This window comes from Papio anubis, chromosome 5 (assembly GCF_008728515.1).
Source record: "Papio anubis isolate 15944 chromosome 5, Panubis1.0, whole genome shotgun sequence".
In the NCBI taxonomy this organism is placed as follows: Eukaryota; Metazoa; Chordata; class Mammalia; order Primates; family Cercopithecidae; genus Papio; species Papio anubis.
This window is the reverse complement of record NC_044980.1, coordinates 8,538,318-8,558,755: the sequence shown is the minus strand read 5'-3', so window position 1 is coordinate 8,558,755 and position 20,438 is coordinate 8,538,318. Positions and strand designations below refer to the sequence as shown.

Below are 20,438 nucleotides of genomic sequence, written 5' to 3'. Positions count from 1 at the left end.
CCACTGACAAAGTTTAGAAAAATAAAAAATTAAGTTGCCTGGAAAATAATACTTAATTGTTCATGATGTTGTCCTGACCTCCTGCCCTTCCCTCGAGAAGCCTTTAGTATTTAGGCGATACCATAAGTGTATGTAGGGTTTTGTTTTTTTCTAGATCTAAAGGAACTCTGTCAAATGCAGTTTATCACAAAACCTCCCTCTCTCCCTGTAGTTGTTTCAATGATCTTTTATTTAGAATTCGTGGTCAGAAGCCATACTTCGCACTTGAGAACACTTTCTCTGCTTTTCTTCAGACTATCTGGTTCCCCAATAAGACTTTCTTGCTCAAAATAAATTAAGAGAGTTTCCCACAAGATGAGTCTTTTGTGAGAGCTTGGATGCAAGTTGCATCCTTATTGTTCTTTTCTTTTCTTTTTTTTTTTTTTTTTAAGCATCCACAAAAGGCATTTTTATTGTTCATGTCCCAGGGCATTCTTGAAAAAAAATTTTTTTTTTTTAAACTTTTAAGGTCAGGGATACATGTGTGGGTTTGTATATAGTTAAACTATGTCATGGGGGTTCATTGTACAGATTATTTCATTGCCCAGGTATTAAGCCTAGTACTCCTTTTTTTTTTTTTTTTTTTTTGAGATGGAGTCTTGCTCTGTCGCCCAGGCTGGAGTGCAGTGGCTGGATCTCAGCTCACTGCAAGCTCCACCTCCTGGGTTTACGCCATTCTCCTGCCTCAGCCTCCCGAGTAGCTGGGACTACAGGCGCTCGCCACCTCGCCCGGCTAGTTTTTTGTATTTTTAGTAGAGACGGGGTTTCACCGTGTTAGCCAGGATGGTCTCGATCTCCTGACCTCGTGATCCACCCATCTTGGCCTCCCAAAGTGCTGGGATTACAGGCTTGAGCCACCGCGCCCGGCCCAAGCCTAGTACTCCTCAGTTATTTTTTCAGATCCTCTCTCTCCTCTCCCTCTCCACCCTCTGATAGACCCCAGTGTCTGTTATTCTTCTCTTTGTGTCCATGTGTTCTCACTATTTAGCTCCCACTTATAAGTGAGAACATGCGGTATTTGGTTTTCTGTTCCTGTGTTAGTTTGCTAAGGATAATGGCCTCCATCTTCATCCATGTTCCTGCAAAGGACATGATCTTGTTTTTTTTTTTTTTTTAATGGCTGCATAGTATTCCATGCTATATATCTACCACATTTTCTTTATCCAGTCTAAAATTGCCGGGTATTTAGGTTGATTCCATGTCTTTGCTATTGTGAATAGTGCTGCAATGAACATACACATGCCTGTGTCTTTATGGTAGAATGATATACATTTCTTTGGGTATGTATATCAATTAATGGGACTGCTGAGTTGAATGGTAATTCTGTTTTTTAGCTATTTGGGGAATCACCACACTGCTTTCCACAATGGCTGAACTAATTTACACTCCCACCAAAAGTGTCTAAGCATTGATTTTCTCTGTAACCATGCCAGCATCTGTTATTTTTTGATTTTTTAATAATAGCCATTCTGAGTGGTGTGAGGTGGTATCTCACTGTGGTTTTGATTTGCATTCCTTCAATGATCAGTGATGTTGAGATCTTTCTCGTGTGCTTGTTGGCCGCATGTATGTCTTCTTTAAAAAACATGCTCATGTAAGAGGCAATTTTGGGGAAGACTTGGTGAACACTTTGTTTAGGTTTGGGGTAGAGACACTTCTAGAACTCGAGTATGAGAAAGTCGTGGGATTGAGGTCTTTAAGCCAAGGTTGTAGATAGCAGTGCCACCATCCTAGCAATGGATATAGGCCAGTGATCAAGACATTTGTGTTTTTGTCTTTTATGTTGCCACAGTTTCAGTGTCTTTTTGATCCCTGATTTTTTTCTTGCTAGAAAGGCTAACTTAGAGATTATAGGACAGAATGGAAGTCCCATCCTAGGTAACAGAATGATAAATGGCAAGCATCTGCGGAGTACGTTCATATGTGTGTGCAAGCACACCAAACTATTTAGACTATACTCATAACTTTTTAAATAAAAAAATCGTTGCCTGTCTCTTACTTAGTTGTCTCTGCAGGACTATACTATTGCTGTTTCCTCCACATATGATTGTGCAGTGAAGTATCTCTAATTACACCGCTTCTTACAGATGCATCCTTCAGGGAAGAGAGGTAGCAAGGTGTGCTGGAGTGATACCACCGTGGTGTTTCTGAGCAGGTATTCCTGACCCCACGTTTGATTCATACTGTAAAAAAACAGAAGATGATGGGCCTTTACTTGGAAAAATATTATTCTCTATGCCATTCTATTGTCAGGTCAACCAGTACGTGTCAGCCAATAATTGATTTTTCAGTTTCTGACTAAGGACTTTGCCTTACCTGGGCCATTAGTAATAACAGGGAGAAGCCGAGGTTTTCAGGCAGCTGACTGCTACTGCTGTAAGCATTTCCATTTGATGTCAGCTCTTGGTCATGATATTTGCTTTTTCCTAAGTTATAATCTTCCATGCCTTTAAGATACCCTGAAAGATTCAGTGAGCATTCTCTGTAAGACACCTTGAGGAGAACAAAACCAAATCTGAAATAATACCTGGTATTCAGCTTTTCCACGTTCCTACTTTGCCAAAATAGTTTCCTAGCTGATCTTCACACCTGAGCTTTTAACCATCATTTCTGTGCAAGGTCATCTCTATGCTAAGTGTATGTTTGAGAAAAGCCAATGACCAACGAAAGAGGCATTTCCATGAATGATGTGAATTACAGTGAGCCTGTCTATACTCAAGTTTTCTCATCCATCTTTGGAGTTAAGACCAAGAGAAGTGATAGAGTACTTGCTAAGCAAGGTTTAGGGAAATCTAAGATAGCAAATTGAGGGAAAAATTGTCAGCTTACTCTTCATAAAAATAACAAAATAGATATTGGCTTAACAACATTTAAGTCTCAGGGTAATAAGCTGACAAATTTCAAAGCACAATGACAAAGGTTCTCATAGCTGCTTCTTAGTAAGGGAATACATGGCTTTAATATAACAAATAATTTCATTTGATTGTGTCATACACTATCATTAAAAGGAGAATTAATTTTAGAAGACAGCAATTCCTTAATATTTGGGAGTTCAAAAATGGAAATTTGGAATGTTTCTTTCAGTTTCAAGTTGATAAACATTTCAAGACTGAAAATCATTTTTCTCTGTTTTTCCAGAAAGTAAAGAAGTAATCAAAATCATTTTGCTTTGAGTGAGTAGGATTTTGCTACTTGAACATCTAGCGTATTATATTTTATTACTAGTTTTTAAATCTTTAATAGTAGACAGATTGAAATAATATACCAATTATAACTCATAAATATGCTTTTAAAAATACTTTAGTATCTGCATAGGCTGTTTCATGTTTTGGGGATATACTTAATCTGTTGAAATAGACTTGCATCTTTGCTTGAATGTATTGTTTTGTTAAAACTGTTTTGTTATATGTATTTTTAAAGTCTATATTTATGACAATATTAAATGTATTTCTGTAAATTCACTGACAGTTTTTCTAACCCATGAACTCCTATCATTACACAATTTAGTAATACAGTACTTTACTGTTGCCTAGTCAACAATCAGATTCTTCATTTGTATTATTGATAAAATCAAAATAAAAATCTCCTACTGAGTATTCTCAGAGGTGTTTTATATGAACTACCAAAAATTTGAAAACAAATCTTGACAGAAGATGATGTGGCACTGTCTAATCATCATAGGTCAGTTTAAAAGCTGAACTCTCTGTGGGAATTAATGATCAAATGCTGATATTCTGATGTTATGTTATTTTATTTCACTTATTTGATTTTGACCTTGTTTTCTTTAGAATCACAGCAGAATTGTAAATGGAAAAGGAATCAGTTATCTGCAATGCCTGATTTTGTGCTGTAATTAAAAAGAACCTTAAAAAAAATCAGGCATTTAAAATATACATTTATATTTTATTATAGACCAGTTCCATTGAATAAACAATCATATAGATTCATTTTAAATAAAATTATTTATCTTTCTCTGTATTTAACAACTTGAGATTTAATGATCTTTATCAGTTATCTACTAATATCAACTCATAAAAATATTACAACAAACTTAGTGACTTAAAAGAATATACATTATATTATGTCACCATTTCTATGGATTGGAAGTCTAGATCCAGCTTTGTTGAGTTTTCTGCAAGGCTGCAATCAAGGACAGTTGACTGGGGCTGTGATCTCATCTGAATGCTCAACTGGGGAAGGATCTGCTTCAGGGTTCATTCAGGCTGTAGGCAGAATTCGTTTCCTTGTGGTTGTAGGACTGAGGGCCTCATTTTCTTGCTGGAGGCTTTTTCAGCTCTAGAGGCTGCCTGCACTTCCTTGTTATATGGATTTCTCCAGCCTTGCTGTTTGAATCCAAAAGCTAGCCAGGGAGAAAGGGATGCTGGCAAGATGGGTGCTGCAATTTTATATATTATAATCACACAATCATGCATCTATATTATCTTTGCTGTGTTCTATTGGTAGAAACAAGTCACAGGTCCCACCTACCTTCAAGGGATCATGCAGGTGTGTGAACAGGAGGAAGCAGGTGTCAGGGTAGCTGCCTTAAAAGCTGTTTAAATCATGATCCATCAAAGGCTTTCCAGGAAACAGTTCTAATTTTTAAAGAAAATAGTGGAATTATGGGACTTTTTAAAAAAAGTTAAGATTTGATATTAGCTATTAACCTTATATACTATGTATAGCATATTATATACACTATTGCCACTGGCATTGATAAAAATCTTTCTGGTTCATATTGTCTTATAAAAATAGATCAAATTATTGGCTGAGTCTTCTAAGACTACTTGAATCAGCTTTCCTACAACACAACTTACCTTATTCTAACTGAAACTGAAAGTTGTCCCTGGGGGCATTAAAGGATGTCCGTGGTACAAATCTGATTGTAAAATGTGCACATCATTGGGACTCCCTGCCTAGGAGCCTCTCAGCTTCTTATATCTGTTGTTTGTCATTGGGTTCCTGCCAAACTGATGCTCATACATGTTCCAAGGAGCTGGCACTGCTATTCATGGAATTCAGGGATCCTGTGCTCCATTTCACAGCAAACTCAGCTTTGAACACGGATTCCTGGTTCTCTGCAGAGTCTTCCCTCCCTCACCCTTGGAGCTTCTGTGTTTGGATCTCTCCCACAGCCCCAGAGCAGTTTGCCAACATCTTGTGTAGCTTGCTGGGCAATCTGACCAAAAGCCACCTTGGTGTGCTGGGTGGCATATGGGCGAGTGCCTGCCGTCTGCATCACCTTAACTGCCTTGTTGCTGATGTGCTTATGAGGAGGAGCAGCTTAAAGTATGACGAAGGAGTGTCATTGACAAATATTCATCTTAGTTTAGGGTTTATGGATTCTACATTATTTCGAAAGCTTGAGAAAGAGTGAAAGATTCATCAGATCAGTTTTTAGGAGGTAGCAGACTTGGTGATTTAGAACAAAACTGCTATGACTAGGGAACAAAAAAGGCCCTTTGTCATTAGCTCTTTGTGCCCTTACACATTGTGATACATAATGGCATTGTCTCACCCTCAAATAAAAGGAGAGATGCTGGGTTTTCAATAATTAATTTTCTTTCCTTTTGTACCTCATATCAATTGTCCTGTGACCCTTTCAAAACTTATTGCCCCCAAAGGCATCAAATTAATGTATTTAATTTTTCTTTTTTTGAAAAGTTGTTTGGAGGAAAAAAATTTTCCTAATCACAATAGGATGAATCCTTACAGTTGCAATATACAGAAGAAGAAATCAAATTCCCAGACAACTAGACGTGTTAATCCTCAAATGGGCCTTAAAGAAATTAATCTAACATACCTCGTTTTTATATTAAGCAAGGAGGCACAGATGGGTAAAGTCATGGATGCAGGCTTGTAGAGTAGACCATTCCAACACTCTTAACCATCAGCCCTTTGATGTCAGAAATAATTGTTTGTTATGATGATAATAATATTGAAGGGTTAAGAGCAATTTTGAGTGAGGAACTTGGCATGCATTTTGTTGAAACCTCAACATTTACTTGCAACCTGGTTGCTGTTACCTCTCTTTTACAGAAGAAGAAACTGAGAGGAGTTTTATTAAAAAAAAAACAAAAAACAACAGAAATACATATATACTCTGCACAGGTAGAAACTGGTGACAGGGTGTGAACTTAGATCATGGTGCGATTTCTACTCCTCTGAGGAGCTTTTGAGAAGTCCTCTTCAAGGAGAGTTCGTGTGTTGTAGGTTTACCACATGTTTCCTCTTTAAGTATCTTAGGAAGTTCTGGGCCATCGTTTGCACATTCAGACATTGAATTTAGAAGCAGCGGGTGGTTAGTACAAACAGGGTGACCACTTATTTTCCTAAAAAGCTCTGAAATAGATACATATTTGGGCTAATTTGCTAGGCTCGATCTAGAATGCGTAGGGGGTATAACAGTATGAAAACTCCAGATGCTTGCAGTGTCTTAGAGGCTTTAAGTTTTTGATGGAGAAAGTATTCCTGGAGAGATGAAAGGCAAGTTTAGTTGCTTTGTAGAACAGTCTGAGCAGGGCAGGGTACTTCTGATCTCTCTGTTTGATCCTATTCTACTTAGGTAAGACAGCCTCATTTAAACACCTCATTGAATGGCAATTTCCAAATGGGTTTTTAAAATGATGTCTGCTGAGAGCCAGTGCTTCTTGAAGTTTCCCCCAATGCTGTTTCCCACCCCCTTGCCTTGAATCACAATGTTTATTTTTAAAAGCTTTTGTGGTTCCAGACTTCTGCCTTTGTTATTGCAGCTGGGCTGACTTAGACCTCCCTTTTCTCCTCCAGCCCCTTTGTGGTTTGGGGTCCAGTTAGGCTGCATGAGGACTGGGTTGAAGGGACGGGAGTCTGAGGCCACGACATCTGCTTTTTGTTAGCGCCTAAAATCACAGGTGTCCTTAATTTTGCTCTGCCTGCTCAAAGAAGCCTTCCTTTTTTCTACTTGTTCTTTTTCCTCTGTTTTCTCCTTGAAATCCCTTGAAGGTTAGAGGTTTTAATTTTCTTGTTTTGCTGTGTTTTGTTCTCTGCTTCCTAACCTCCTTCCTCTTCCCTGGTCAAATCCTGATGCTCATCTGTACCCAGAGCCTGACGCTTGTCTTTACAGAAGCAGCCAGCTGCAGAAGAGGATAAACCTCCCAGGTAGGGAGAGCGTGGCTGCCACACACAGTTTCCTCCTTGGCATGGCCAGGGACAGAGCAGCTCTGGGTCAAGCCGTGTAGCAAGTAGCTCAAGCCGCACTGAAAGATGAAACTGGTGAGTGGAAATTCTTCAGGGAATCTAGAAAGATTTACTTTAATTAGAATTTATGCCCCAATCTAAGTCCTGTAGCTGCAGGCCTCTCTGAAACAAAGAGCTGGCTCTTTCTGTCTTTGGCAGAGACTTGATTCTTTTTAAGCACCTCCTCTGGATTGTCCTGAAATTCTTTTGATCCCTTTTTCCTCTCAGTGCTTTGTGATTTGAGGCTCTCCATATTGTGTCCCCTGCGGACCCACTCCTGCTTCCCGGAAGAAGAAGGGCCTTCTGTAAGTTTTAGTCAGATAACAACCATTTCTCTGCTGCTCAGTTCAAAATTTTAGTGGGTCTTAAGCCTTCCTTTCATGTTGTCACCAGATCTCTTTAAAGCTCTCAGTTAATGTATTTATACACACATCCTTATTTTAGCTTCTAATATTCTGAGAGATTGGGGGAATTTTAGAGCATGGTTTGGCTGAAAAGTCAAATGGAATAGTCATTTTTAAATAATTCTCACAATTTCTTATTATGAGATTGCTTGATTACAGTTTCAAACCCTTCTCTGTTCTGGCCCGTTCGTGTTGACATACTGCTTCCCAGTCCTGATGCTTTCTCTAGAAATAAACTGCAATATGCGGCTGGGCGCGGTGGTTCACGCCTGTAATCCCAGCACTTTGGGAGGCTGAGGCTGGCAGATCACAAAGTCAGGAGATCGAGAACATCCTGGCTAACATGGTGAAACCCTGTCTCCACTAAAAATACAAAAAAATTAGCCAGGCGTGTTGGCGGGTGCCTGTAGTCCCAGCTACTCGGGAGGCTGAGGCAGGAGAATGGTGTGAACCCGGGAGGTGGAGCTTGCAGTGAGCCGAGATCAGGCCACTGCACTCCACCCTGGGCGACAGAGTGAGTTTCCGTCTCAAATAATAATAATAATAACAATAATAATACATAAAGTAAAATAAAGTAAACTGCAATATGCTATCTGAGCAGAGAACTCGGGCAGAGGTGCAGTTAGTCTGCAGTTCACTCAGCCTCAGGGACACGGTCAGGTAAAGCCCCATCTGATGCTGGTGGAATGAAAATTCTGGTACCTTAATCCTATTTGTAACTCTTGAGTTTGATTTATAACTCATAAATTATTCTGATTTTCTTCATGAATCCATTTATGAGACTACCAACTTAGAATTTTTTTGTGATCGTGATAGACATTAGTCTTCTAGGATCTGCAAAATAGTACGTGCATCCCTTTATTAGTACATCTTCTGGATCTGAGAACACGTGTCATCTAGTTCTTTTATTTTTGTTCACTTTCTTTTGACAACTGACCATGTAGAAATGGAGGTAGAGAAAGATACTCAAATTTCCTTTTCATCATAAAGACAGGAAAGTGGTTTAAAAGGAAGCCAATTCCATTCCAAAAGGTAGTGGTTATAATTTTTAAGATTATAATACAGAGGAAAACATTGCTAGAGGAGAAGTGCTTAAGACTATCAGGAAGCAATAAAGTGAGGGCTTTGGACCTTTTTATGCTGTGACATTTATGGATCACTTTGCTTTTTGGTATTGTTTTGCTTTTACGTTAAAGATCTCAGTGTACTAAAATTTATTCAATTGAATTAAGATGCTTTCCTGGATTGGAAAAAACAGAACTGGCTGTTCTGTACCAGTTTAACTTTTTCTCCTTTATACATTTTGTAGCAAGAAAACCTTTTTCAATTCAACACATAACAGATGCGAATATATCAAAGGGACCGCTTATGACTGTTGGTATTTGAAGATTCAAGTTAATAGCCTCAGTTAGCCTTGGTCATCAGGAATATATTATCACAAGTGGAATGAGACACAGTCAACTCTTCAGATTGTAATCACCCCTTAAGTCTGGAGAGCAAAGATCATTATCTGATGAGAAGATGAGGATCTGGTTCACATTATGTAATGAGAGCAGTAAAGAGTCCCATGAGTCACAGCCAGAGCCTCCTCCCTCCATTCAACACGTGACCTTGGCCACCAGCCTGTTGTCTCTGATGCCCGTCAATGGTACAGATTTCTGTATCTGAGGAGTCTATTTTTCACTGTACGATGACTTCAGAAAGGTCTCTGCCCAGGGTGACTAGTGCTAGACAGTCAGGCACCAGTGGCTCCCAGCTTGCAGTCAGCAAGATGAGTTCTGTGCTCCCCTGAAGCAAGAGGGCTAGTACTTTGCTTTCAGGAGTGAGTAGGTAGCTTCCCTTGGATCTCCATCTATGGAGCTGGTTATTCTTCTGAGTGAACTGAAAAAACTCTACTTACACAGTCCTTCAGGTTAGGCTGTTGTGATGCTATGTCAGGCTGGGGAACGCTGATTGGGTATTATATCTGTTGCTCATGTCCTTTGATATTTTACGTCGATTCTCCTTATCATTGACAGCATGTAGTAATTATACTCTATGAAGTCACAGTAAACACTGAATTAGCAAAACCTGAACTATTGCTCCTAGGGGAAATACAGGGTTAGGTTCCTGCGAGCCTCTGGTCACAATATTTTTGTCAATTGATCAATAAATAATCTTGTTTCAAGTGCATTTTTTGTTAAAGACAACTTATTTAATATATGCAATTGGTTCATTAACATTGAACTCATGGTCAATAGCACTACAATTGATGCCTAAACAAGGCTTATCTAAGACATGCATTTTCTTCATAGGGCACATCACAGCCTTCCTGCACTTAGGAATACCAGCTAGTTCTGCAGCCCTATCCTTGGGGCCATTTTAAACAAATAAATCACCAACAAAAATTACAAAAGTGCAAAAAATGTGGCACTAAATAGAGCATGTGGAACTTATTTTCAGTATGAGAGCTGAAACAAGAACGTGTAGGATTACCTTGTCTGACCTTGACTGGGAATGCCTGTGTCAGGAGACTCAAATTTTCACTGCTCATGTCCATGAATGACTGGGAAGTGCCTCAAGTTTTTATTCTGAGGTTGCAAATACACTTTAGCTAACAGGTGAGTTTGCAAATATGTAATCCATGGATAATGAGGACCAATTGTATTTTTCTTTCATGAATCTCAATTGCTATGTAAAATAAATAACATATAGACTGATCTGACACCTTTTGTACTTTGAATCCCACAGGTATAAAGTACATGTTTAGACTTAGGATAATGAAGCAGGATTTTCTGTCTATCACAGTAAGTATCTGTGGTGGTTGTAGCATTTCTGGTGGCAGATCAGCGTCTGGTGGCATTGAGTCATTTGACAGGCTTTTCCCTCTGAGGCACCTCTTAGAACAGTCCTTCCTGGATGATGAATTAGACCCCTTTGGGAGCTAATTTGAGCTTTTTGCCTGCCCTCCTGATGGCATTATTGTTCTTGGGCTTCATTGCTTCTGCATGGACCTGGAGGAGAACAGTGACTGGAGGTTTTGTAATAAATAGCTTCTTCGGTAACAAGCTGGGTGAGGAAACTGGGGTGCCTCTCATTATATAATTTAGCAGTGCATCTCAGTTTTTCTTTTAAAATTTTGTTTTGGGAGAGTGTGGCTAGAAGCTCAAAGAAAGTTTTGTTTGGTCTGGGTTAAAGAATGCAGCCGTATTTGCGGGGGTTCACCTTGACTTTCTTTTCAACATGGCCTTAATAATTATTTCCAAAACAGAATGCCACCCTTTTTGCCCTGGTGGGAGCAATTAGAGGCAGGGCTGGAATCATCTGAGATGGGATGCATCTTGCCTGGGAGACTGTGTATTATCAGGTGTCAGGGAACGCTGACTGTGACTGGATAGCAGTTCCTCTTCAAGCTGCTGACTTCTGTTGACAGGGCTAGGGCAGCTTTGGAATTCCAGTGCAGCTTCAGCTCCGGGAAGCAAACCACTGCTTCACAGCCACGTGTCTGTCAAAGCAAATTGGAATTGAGGAGAAGGGAGCTCCCTCTGGCCATTTGAGCCAGAATGAAGATGTCTTTTGAGCAGTGACAGCTTCCGGAGTGAATGTTCTTGGGGAACAAAGCCATGTCATTGTAGTTTCTCTGCCCTTCCTTTCTTTAATGGTCTGTCCTCAGCATTAGGAGACACGGCAGGGCCAATTCTGAGCTGCAGGGGTGACAAATGGAAGAAATCTGGTGGAAAAGGTGAAGGAAGTGGGTGAAAGGAAGAGTCTGTTTCTACTGATACAGTTTTTTATGTAACATCAGGTGGATTAAGTGTAGGGCTAATGCCTTTCAATTTTTCAGATTTCCTTCATCATTATTTTTTCCTCCTCTTCTACCAGTGGCTCAGGTAGAACTGCAGTCCTTACTTGCTGTTTCCTCCATGCTGATAGGTTGCCTTGTCTGCTAAGGAGAGTTGCTGTCTGCCATCCTCAGCCATGCAGGAAAGAAGACGGGGAAGGTGACATGGCCCCAAGTTCACAGCAGAGGGAATCAAGAAACCTGGGCCATTTCTTACCCTCCTCGTTTCCATTTCAGGGAGGTTATGATCAATTTGCATCTTCTTAAATACTGGTGAAAGAACTCTGTGTACTCCAGAATACAAAAATAGGAGAAATCTAACTTGAAGGGATTGGGAGTAGTTGATCAAGGAATAGCAATAAACACCATATTATTGCATCAAATTATGGTTTGGTGGTTTACCTTAGAAGTCTTTGAGATAAGCAGCTGTCACCAACATTTCACCCCACTTTTCTGACTATAGCTCTTTTACAATAGTTAGGAAAGGGGCATGACTTATGAGATTGTCAGTGAATAATGGATAGCTATGCCCTTTCTTCCAGCGCACCCTGAAGAAGAGAAGCAGTAAAGGGCACACAGGGCAAGGCAGTGTGTTCCCAGTCTAATGATGGGTCTTGTCATCTCCCCAACAATGCTGCCAGCTTCCCATTTGAATGAGGAGTCTTGTTTATTGTTTAATTTCCCCAGCGTTTACAGTGGCTGCTGTAATGATAGGCTGGTTCGTGATTAGATGGTTTCTCTGACGGGGCGTGTGAGGAGACAGAGACAGATTTTATATTAGCACGCAGCAGAGTGGCTAGATGTCTGCTGATCTGAGAGAGGATATGGATGAGAAGCGTAACTGACAACAGCCTCTTAGTTGAACCCTTGAGTCTGTATATTAGAAAAAAAAATCACAAACAAGGACAGGTCTTTGAACTGCTGTAGTCTGACTTTATTTCTGCGTCATTGTTTTGTCCCCTTCAGAGTTATACAAGTCTTTCTTTTTAGAGCTCTGTATTCAATTATTAGGCTGATTTCTCTTATGGAGTACTTTCCCATCCACAGACCTAAAAAGCAGTTGATGAGAATTCTAAGTGTGAACTAACCAAATGCAACATGTAATAAAGTCGAGATTAAAACACACATTTTGAAGTCAAGCACCGAATGCTGCTAAGGACATATTGATTTTCTGATGCTGAATTAACTAAAACTATTTTCAGTTTTTTTTTTTTGATGTGGTAGATCACATTATAATTTCATTTTTATTTTAGCCAGAGCACATATGTGTTTTCTAAAGCCTTCTGTAAAATAGAAAACTGGGCAGTGAGAAGAAAGCTCCTTCAAACTTTTCTCTGTGGCTGACTGGGGAAAGGGGACAGCTGGGTGAGTGATGAGGGGTGTGGGGTGTGACAGGCAGCAGCGAGGGATCAGATGCTTTCAGGTCATTGGGCGGGTGAAGGAGCCTGAAGCCTATGCTTATAGAAGGAGAATGGGAGTCCAGATAGCAAAAGTGAGGACTGTTTTAATCAATGACTATAGAATCGCTATATACAGGAACACTCCTGTTGAACCAAGTATCATTAATTTCAGACATTGGAACAATTTATACTTAGCAACTGGCCTGATATCCATGAAAATGAGCTTACTAAGGGGATTATCAGTATAAGCATGACATTTACAAAGATATTGTTTATATTTCTAAGGGGAAACTATTTTCCTTCTTGGTCCCTGTTGGCCACCGGGTTGGCCTCGTTGTGCCCGCTTGACTGTGTTCATGAGCAGCCCTCCTCCTCTGGAGATGTCTCTGAGACTGAGAGTGGTTTTCAAGGGCAGTCGAGACAGCTGCCCCAGGGGGGTCTGTAGAAGGATCTTGGTATAGGGGACTCAGCTTAATGGACAGGAAGGGGAGACATCAGTATGTTTGCACAGGGGAGTCTGTGCAAAGTTGAGTCCTTTTATGAGCATGAACAGGATGGACAGCCATTGTTATGTAAAACAGGGGAATCTAATCTCCTATGAATAGCATGGAAGGTTCTTCTGAGACTAGAAAACCTCCTAAGGAGGATTGAAAAGAGAATTTTATTTTGAGGAAAGATGGGATCAAGGTAGGCTTAGAGCCTCTGGACGTGGAAGCTGCAGTTTTCTCTAATCACTTGTAAGAAAGGGACTCCTGCACGCTGCTATCTGCCAAATGTTACCCAAGCACCTTCTCTGTGTGTGGTATCTTCTAGATCTGGGTGAGGCTCAGGTCATCTCCAGGTACCACCTGGATTAATTTTCCCTGCATTTTTGGGTGATTTTGATTGATGTTAGAGCTAACTTTAGGGATATGCCCCTGTTAATATTTACACACATTCAGAGATAAAAGTGAGAAATGTTCATCAAACTGTTGTTCTTTTTTTTCTTTTTTCTTTCTTCAACTTTTATTTTAAGTTCCAGGGTGCATGTGCAGGATGCGTAGGTTTATTGAAGAGGTAAACATGTGTCATGGTGGTTTGTTGCACAGGTCAACCCATCGCCTAGATATTAAGCCCAGCGTCCATTAGCTATTCTTCCTGATGCTCTCCCTCCCCCATACTCCCAACAGGTCCCAATGTGTGTTGTTCCCCCCCATGTATCCATGCATTCTCATTGTTCACCTACCACTTGTAAGTGAGAACATGTGGTGTTTGGTTTTCTGTTTCTGCATTAGTTTGCTGAGGATAATGGCTTCCAACCTCATCCATGTCCCTGCAGAGTTCATGATCTTGTCCCTATTAATGGCTACATAGTATTCCATGATGTACATGTACCCCATTTTCTTTATCCAGGCTATCACTGATGGGCATTTAGATTGATTCCATGTCTTTGCTATTGTGAGTAGTACTGCAATGAACATACGGGTACATGTATCTTTATAACAGAATGATTTATATTCCTTTGGGTACATGCTCAGTAATGAAATTGCTGGGTCAAATGGTATTTCTGCCTCTAGGTCTTTGAGGAATCGCCACACTGTCTTCCAAATGGTTGAATTAATTTCCATTCCCACCAACTAAACTGTTATTCTTGAATATGCTCATTTACTTGGGCATGGCCTTGGGAATGCCAAGTCAGCTGACTAAGACAGAAGCCCGCCCTTGACCAGGAGACAGAGAAGTAAACAATGGAGGGTGATGGGAGAAACAGAAAGGCCAGCATCAAGTGCCACCATCACAGAGGAGAGGGAACCACATCACACTGGGATGTCAGGGCCACCTGGATTTCAGAGAGCCAGCAGGCAAGGCTGTTAGGATGAATGGCTTCAGTGATGAAGTCAAGCCAATAAGAGAAAATCTAAAGAACAAGAATTACAGAGATTTGGATTTAGTTTCATAAATAAACTTCACGGGTACCACAAGGAGAGGTGTTACTATCTCAATGGCTTAGCAAATCAAAACCAAAAAGCTGAGTAACACCAGCCGTCAGTTTAATACTGTTCATGCCACAGAGGGAGGGGAGGAGTTGTCTTGACAGATGATGAATGGGAAACATAAACCCAATTCCATTGTTGGGATAGGCAGAAAGGGCGGGGCTAACTCCCTGCTAGGGGTTTACCATGTGTCAGGCATAGCCCTAAGCACTGTCTGTGTAAAATAATGAAACACAGTTTTGTCAAACATGGTTTGCATTTCAGATTGGTCTTGTTTGCTTCCCATTGAGTTTCACAGCGTGGACTTCTATTGAATGTTGGCAGTTGGGATGGACTCTGGCTCCTTTAATAATTGGTGAAGTTAGAACTTTCCTGAGATTATTCATGGTTTCTCTTCCAACTCTATATGTTAGGTCCGCAGGATAGCTCAGCAAGGTTGGGGAGAGTGTTCAAAGTAAAGAGGACACTGTTAAATCAAGTTCCTGGGTTGAATTTTTAAGGGTATGTGTTGGAAAACAAAGGGAAGAAGCATCTTGGCCCCTCCAAAAGTGCATCCACTTCCCCAGCAGGTTGACTTCAGGACATGCTGACCTTTTGGTTCTGTTTGGGTGTCTGACTGGATCAGGTTTTCTCCTAGATGAAGGCTGCAGAGTGGGCAGAGCGGCACCATGACTAATCAAAGGCAGCTGGCATGGGTGCTTTTGCATATTAGTGAAACTGTTCCATGTCTTCATTTGGGAGGAAGTTTCAGGACAGTTTGTGCTAAAATGGATGACATGACTCATTGCCAAATGTGAAAAAAATAAGTCATTACATTCCCCCACATGTGTAAACTCTCTAAACACAGCAGTGTTTATAGGAAGGTAAGACACCATCTGTTTTGTTGTGTTGTAGCTTATTTCTCCTTTTTAATCACTAATTTATATTGAGAGGATGACAAATAGAACAGAATTAGATTTTTGGTTATGCAACACACTCAGGGATTCGTATAGTGTTAAGTTCTCTATAGAACATGAAACGAATGTTTAGGTGGAATGATTCACATTCCTGAGCAACTTGCCTGCATGCCGTAATGCGAAAGTGGGATGCTTTTTTCTTCTTTAGGCCTTGGTGCCCATCTTGGATGATGAAAGACCCAACAGGTCATTGGGACTGATTCAGAAGGATTTAAAAGTCTTCTTTTTCATGTATTCAAAGAAGCAAACATTCTAAAACGACTCCAGAGCATTCGCTAGATTTAAGCCAGAATAGAACACCAGAGTTTGTCTTCCAAGGCAAAACACAATTGGCTTGGCCCAGATCATTGTATATACCATGTAAAACAGTGACACTAGGGCTTAAGTATCTAAAATAAGTGAAGTCACGGAGAGCCCAATATGCACATTGGATTGGCTTGCACGGGTTTATACTAATCTCCTTTCCATTACAGAGTCGAAGGAGCAAATCCTTTCATTTCTCTTTTCTGAGTTTGTAGTTGGAAACTTCTGAAAATCTACTGCCTGTTCTGTTTTTAGGAAAATATTTTTCTGAATGATTTTATCAATTGCCATTTCACTAATAATTCACTGTGAATTTCAGTTAGCCAACTTTTATGGGATAAATGAGCTCCTCTCTGTTTTCATATTTCTCAACAGACCTGTCTGCCTCAGCTCAGCTTTTTCTCTGAGAAAGGTTTGGTGTCAGATGTGGTTTAATCTGTGGCAGGCATTTTGCTCTTCTATGTAATGACCCAAGGGTTGATATAAGAACCCAGCCCATTTTTTTTTTTTAATGTTTTAACAGAGATAGTTAAGTAACAAGAGGAGTTAAATAATTTTTTAAAGAGTTAAATCTTAATATTAGAATTAAATCTTAACTTTAGGTCTAGAGTTAAATCTTGAGTCTCCTCTGTGTGGGCAAACTGCTGCTTACAGAGTCAGTCTTGTTGGATGTGTAGTTCTGAATAAGTAGGAATTGAGAGACCACATTTTTCAAAGGGTCTCAGACACTCTTTTTTCCTGGGCTCTGAGATTTTCCTCTACAAAGGATTGATCAATTTAGCTGTCAGAGTGGAAGCCCAGAGGCCGGTTGTCCATGCAAATTAACCAGTTGTGCAAGCGCTTCAAAATTGCCTGCATGAAAAGTGAGCCTGCCCTTTGAAAATCTGGCACATGGTGGCTGAAATAAGAAAGTATTCACTATTCTGAGGCCCTGGTGTCCTTAGAGAGCCCATAACAGAAATTGCTCATTTTGAGCAGTTGCTTAGTTTTTGGCAACCTGTTTGCTTTAATAAAGAAGTCATTTTTGCCCCTGTCTTTCTTTTCCTCAGCCCCCATGCCTCTTTGCAGCTCAGAACACATCATTGTCTCGTGTGGGAGTAATGAAATAGGAAGTGTTTACTCCAGCTTTATTTCCGTTACTGAGGCAATACTGAGGACCAGCTATTTCTACTAGCTTTAAATATTCACCAAAGGATAATCTGCATGAAGACAGAATGGAAAACAATTGGATTTCTTCCTCCCAAACTGTTGTTAGGATTAGTCAATGCTTTGAGGAACAAAATCCCCTGTTACTTTGTTTATTCTTCTTTAGGTCTGAGTTATGTTTAATATTTCTAGATCATTCCATTCACAGTGACTACCGTCTGATGGAGAGAGGGGTCTCAGGCTGGATCTGGGTGTGAAGGCTCCAAGTGGGAAGAGTGTATCTCTTTCATGCCATCTTACTCTTTGGATACAACTTGTAGAAGTGCCTGCTCTTCTGTACAGGAAAGTCGCACTTGCCCCTGCCAGTCATCGAGGCAGATGTTTGCATGATTAAATGACCTAGGTGTGAGGTCATCTGTCATCACGTGAGGACTTACTGTCCATGAGGCCTTGACCTTTGGGACTGGTCGCCAGGTGTTCTTACTTTGGCCCTGTGGGAGCCAGAGACTCAGTGAAGGGCAATCTCAACATCTGACACTTTCTTTTTTTTTTTTAATGGCATGAGAAATATTTAGTGAAGGGATTCTTTATTAAATGTTCTTGATAAATATGTGGAATTATTTCTAGATCAAATATCAGCTGGTTGCTAATGAGATTGTTTGTGATTTGGGGAAAAGCGATTCCAAAGGCTGAATTCCTTGAGGGCAGAGACCTCCCATGTCATTGTGGTCTTACGCATGTCATTCAGCATAACACCCAGTGTGCTAAACTGGGATACGGGAAAAAGTCTCTGATTGGACGTACAAGCTGATGTGGAAAGTAAGGCCATTTATTTGCTTATTGGAATGCAATATTGTTGCATTTTATATCTATAATGATCTGATTATAAATATGTGTGTGTGCTCTCTCTGTACATTTGTCCCACAGTTTGTGTAAGGTCTCTAACTTTCTAAAGCCACGGGTGTTTGCATCAGTGCTGTCCCTGCTAGAGACACGACTTCATTCAGAACCTGTTTGTCTGTGCAGAGCTTGGCTGGGGTCATGCACAGATTCTGTATTTAGGCCGGTGCAGGCAAACCAAGCAGCAAAGGAACATCATTAAGAAAGAAAAACCTTTAAGAGCTGGGCCTACTATATCCTATCTCTTTCTAACTCTGCTGTCAGCCCTTAGACATCAAAATGTCAAATACTGTTCAAAATTTAGGTGGTGCAACTACTGGGTATCTACCCAAAGGAAAATAAGTCACCATATGAAAAAGATACTTGCACATGCATGTTTATAGGAGCACAATTCACAATCGCAAAAATGTGGAACCAGTCCAAGTGCTCACCAATGAACAAGTGGATAAAGAAACTGTGGTATATCTACAAAATGGAATACTACTCAGCCATAAACAGGAATGAATTCATGGCATTCACAGTGACCTGGATGAGATTAGAGAATATTATTCTAAGTGAAGTAATGCAGGAATGGAAAACCAAACATCATATGTTCTTATTTATAAGTGGGAGCTAAGTTATGAGGATGCAAAGGCGTAAGAATTACACAATGACCTTTGGGGACTCGGGGGAAAGCGTGGGAGGTGGTGAGGGATAAAAGACTACAAATAGGGTACAGTGTATACTGCTCGGGTGATGGATGCACCAAAATCTCACAAATCACCACAAAAGAACTTACTCATGTAACCAAACACCACCTGTTTCCCAATAACCTATGGAAATAAAAAAAAAACCTAAAAAAAATTTAAGTGGTGATATTGAACAAATCCAGAGATCTATCTTTAAAAATTACCCCATTTTTCATTTGAGTCCTGACCCTGTCTTGAATGTAAAGTGGCCAGCAATCTTATATTTGGGAGTCTCAATGGACTTGCTCCACGGACCAGCCTCTGACCCCAACCAGTGCTGGCCTGTAGAGGAGAGAAGGGGAGGGGTACGCGGCTGCTCTCTGGACCGTGGTAAGAGTGGCTGGGGCTGGCTGCTGCCTTCATTGTACAATTTCTTCATCACCTCAAGCTTTTGTGCATTTTGCTTTTCCTTTTCAAATTGTTTCCTTGAATGCTGGAATATTTGCTCAGGAATGTGGTGGCAGGTGACAGCAGACGTTCTGCCAGTGGAAGGGAATGGCCAGGAACTGGCCTGCCTCCCTCGTACCTGAAGCTGACATTGCTGTTATTTGTATCCTTCAAAGACATCTAATGCAGGCGTGAGAACCATAGCTAATAAAATTATATGGTATTTAGAACTTTTGTGAAATAAGTAGATTTTAGCTGCTCTTACCTCAAAAAATGTGACTATGTGAGATGATAAATATGTTAATTTGCTTCACTATGGTAACCATTTTACTATCTATAGGTCACCATTACATCATGTTGTAAACCTCAATTTTCCATAAAATTTATTTTAACAAAAGTTGAAGGAAACAATAAAGATCCATTTTATAATGATAGATTATATAATATTTTTCGGTAGGCTGCACTATTTCAGGACATCCTGTTACCCGTGTAGCTGCTTGTAGTGTATTTTTCTTCCCCCTCTTCCTTTTGTCTTGCTCTTCCTTCCCCCTCCCCTCTCTCTGCTTTCTTCCCTACCACTTTTGCCTCAAAGGCTTGTTCTCTGTTCCTGTCACACACTCTTTGTTTTCTTGAGTGCCTGGGGTTTCCAAGGATCCCCAACACAGAGATTGCCATTCTTTCAAGGGACATTGTTATCCTAAATGTCCAGTGTTGATTTATCTAAGCGCATTTGTGTGGAGACCACCTATGTGGAACAAGTGACAGAGGCTGTCAGAGGTGACCTCATGGAAGCCTGGACAGCCGGGCTAGGGACAGTGACAGAAAGGGTTGCAGTGCTTACAGCCAGAGTGAATGGCATTTCATTATCCCACAGCCCACCTCTGAGTGCTGGGTCCTCCGCATAGTTCCTTTCAGTCAAACCAGTGGCACTGGATGAAGGCACTTCCAAAAATAATGCCCTTTACTCATTTTGTATTTTAATTCCTACTGAGAAAATTCTGATTTTCGTCATTTAGGTTATTGCCCTAAATTCAAGAACATTCATTCCTCAGTAAGTACATGCTGAGTTTTTAGACTGATGTTTCTATATAAGTGATTCCTTGCAAAAATGGACTGTGATGTTTTGTCTTTTTATTTAGCATATTTTAAAATCTATTTTAGAAGGCT

The 20,438-nt window shown here is 40.4% G+C and overlaps 1 protein-coding gene across 3 annotated transcripts in view; it reads left to right on the top strand.

Moving 5' to 3' along the window:
- The window catches only part of SEMA5A (semaphorin 5A), a 507,347-nt gene that overhangs the window by 86,132 nt on the left and 400,777 nt on the right, over positions 1–20,438 (top strand). The window contains exon 1 of one of the 3 annotated variants that reach the window (XM_021939238.2): positions 4,073–7,290. The exons of the other annotated variants lie outside the window; for them this stretch is intronic. The gene's annotated coding sequence lies outside the window, so the exon portion shown is untranslated. Of the gene's footprint in view, positions 1–4,072; positions 7,291–20,438 lie in introns of those variants that run through there. 3 annotated transcript variants of the gene reach the window in all.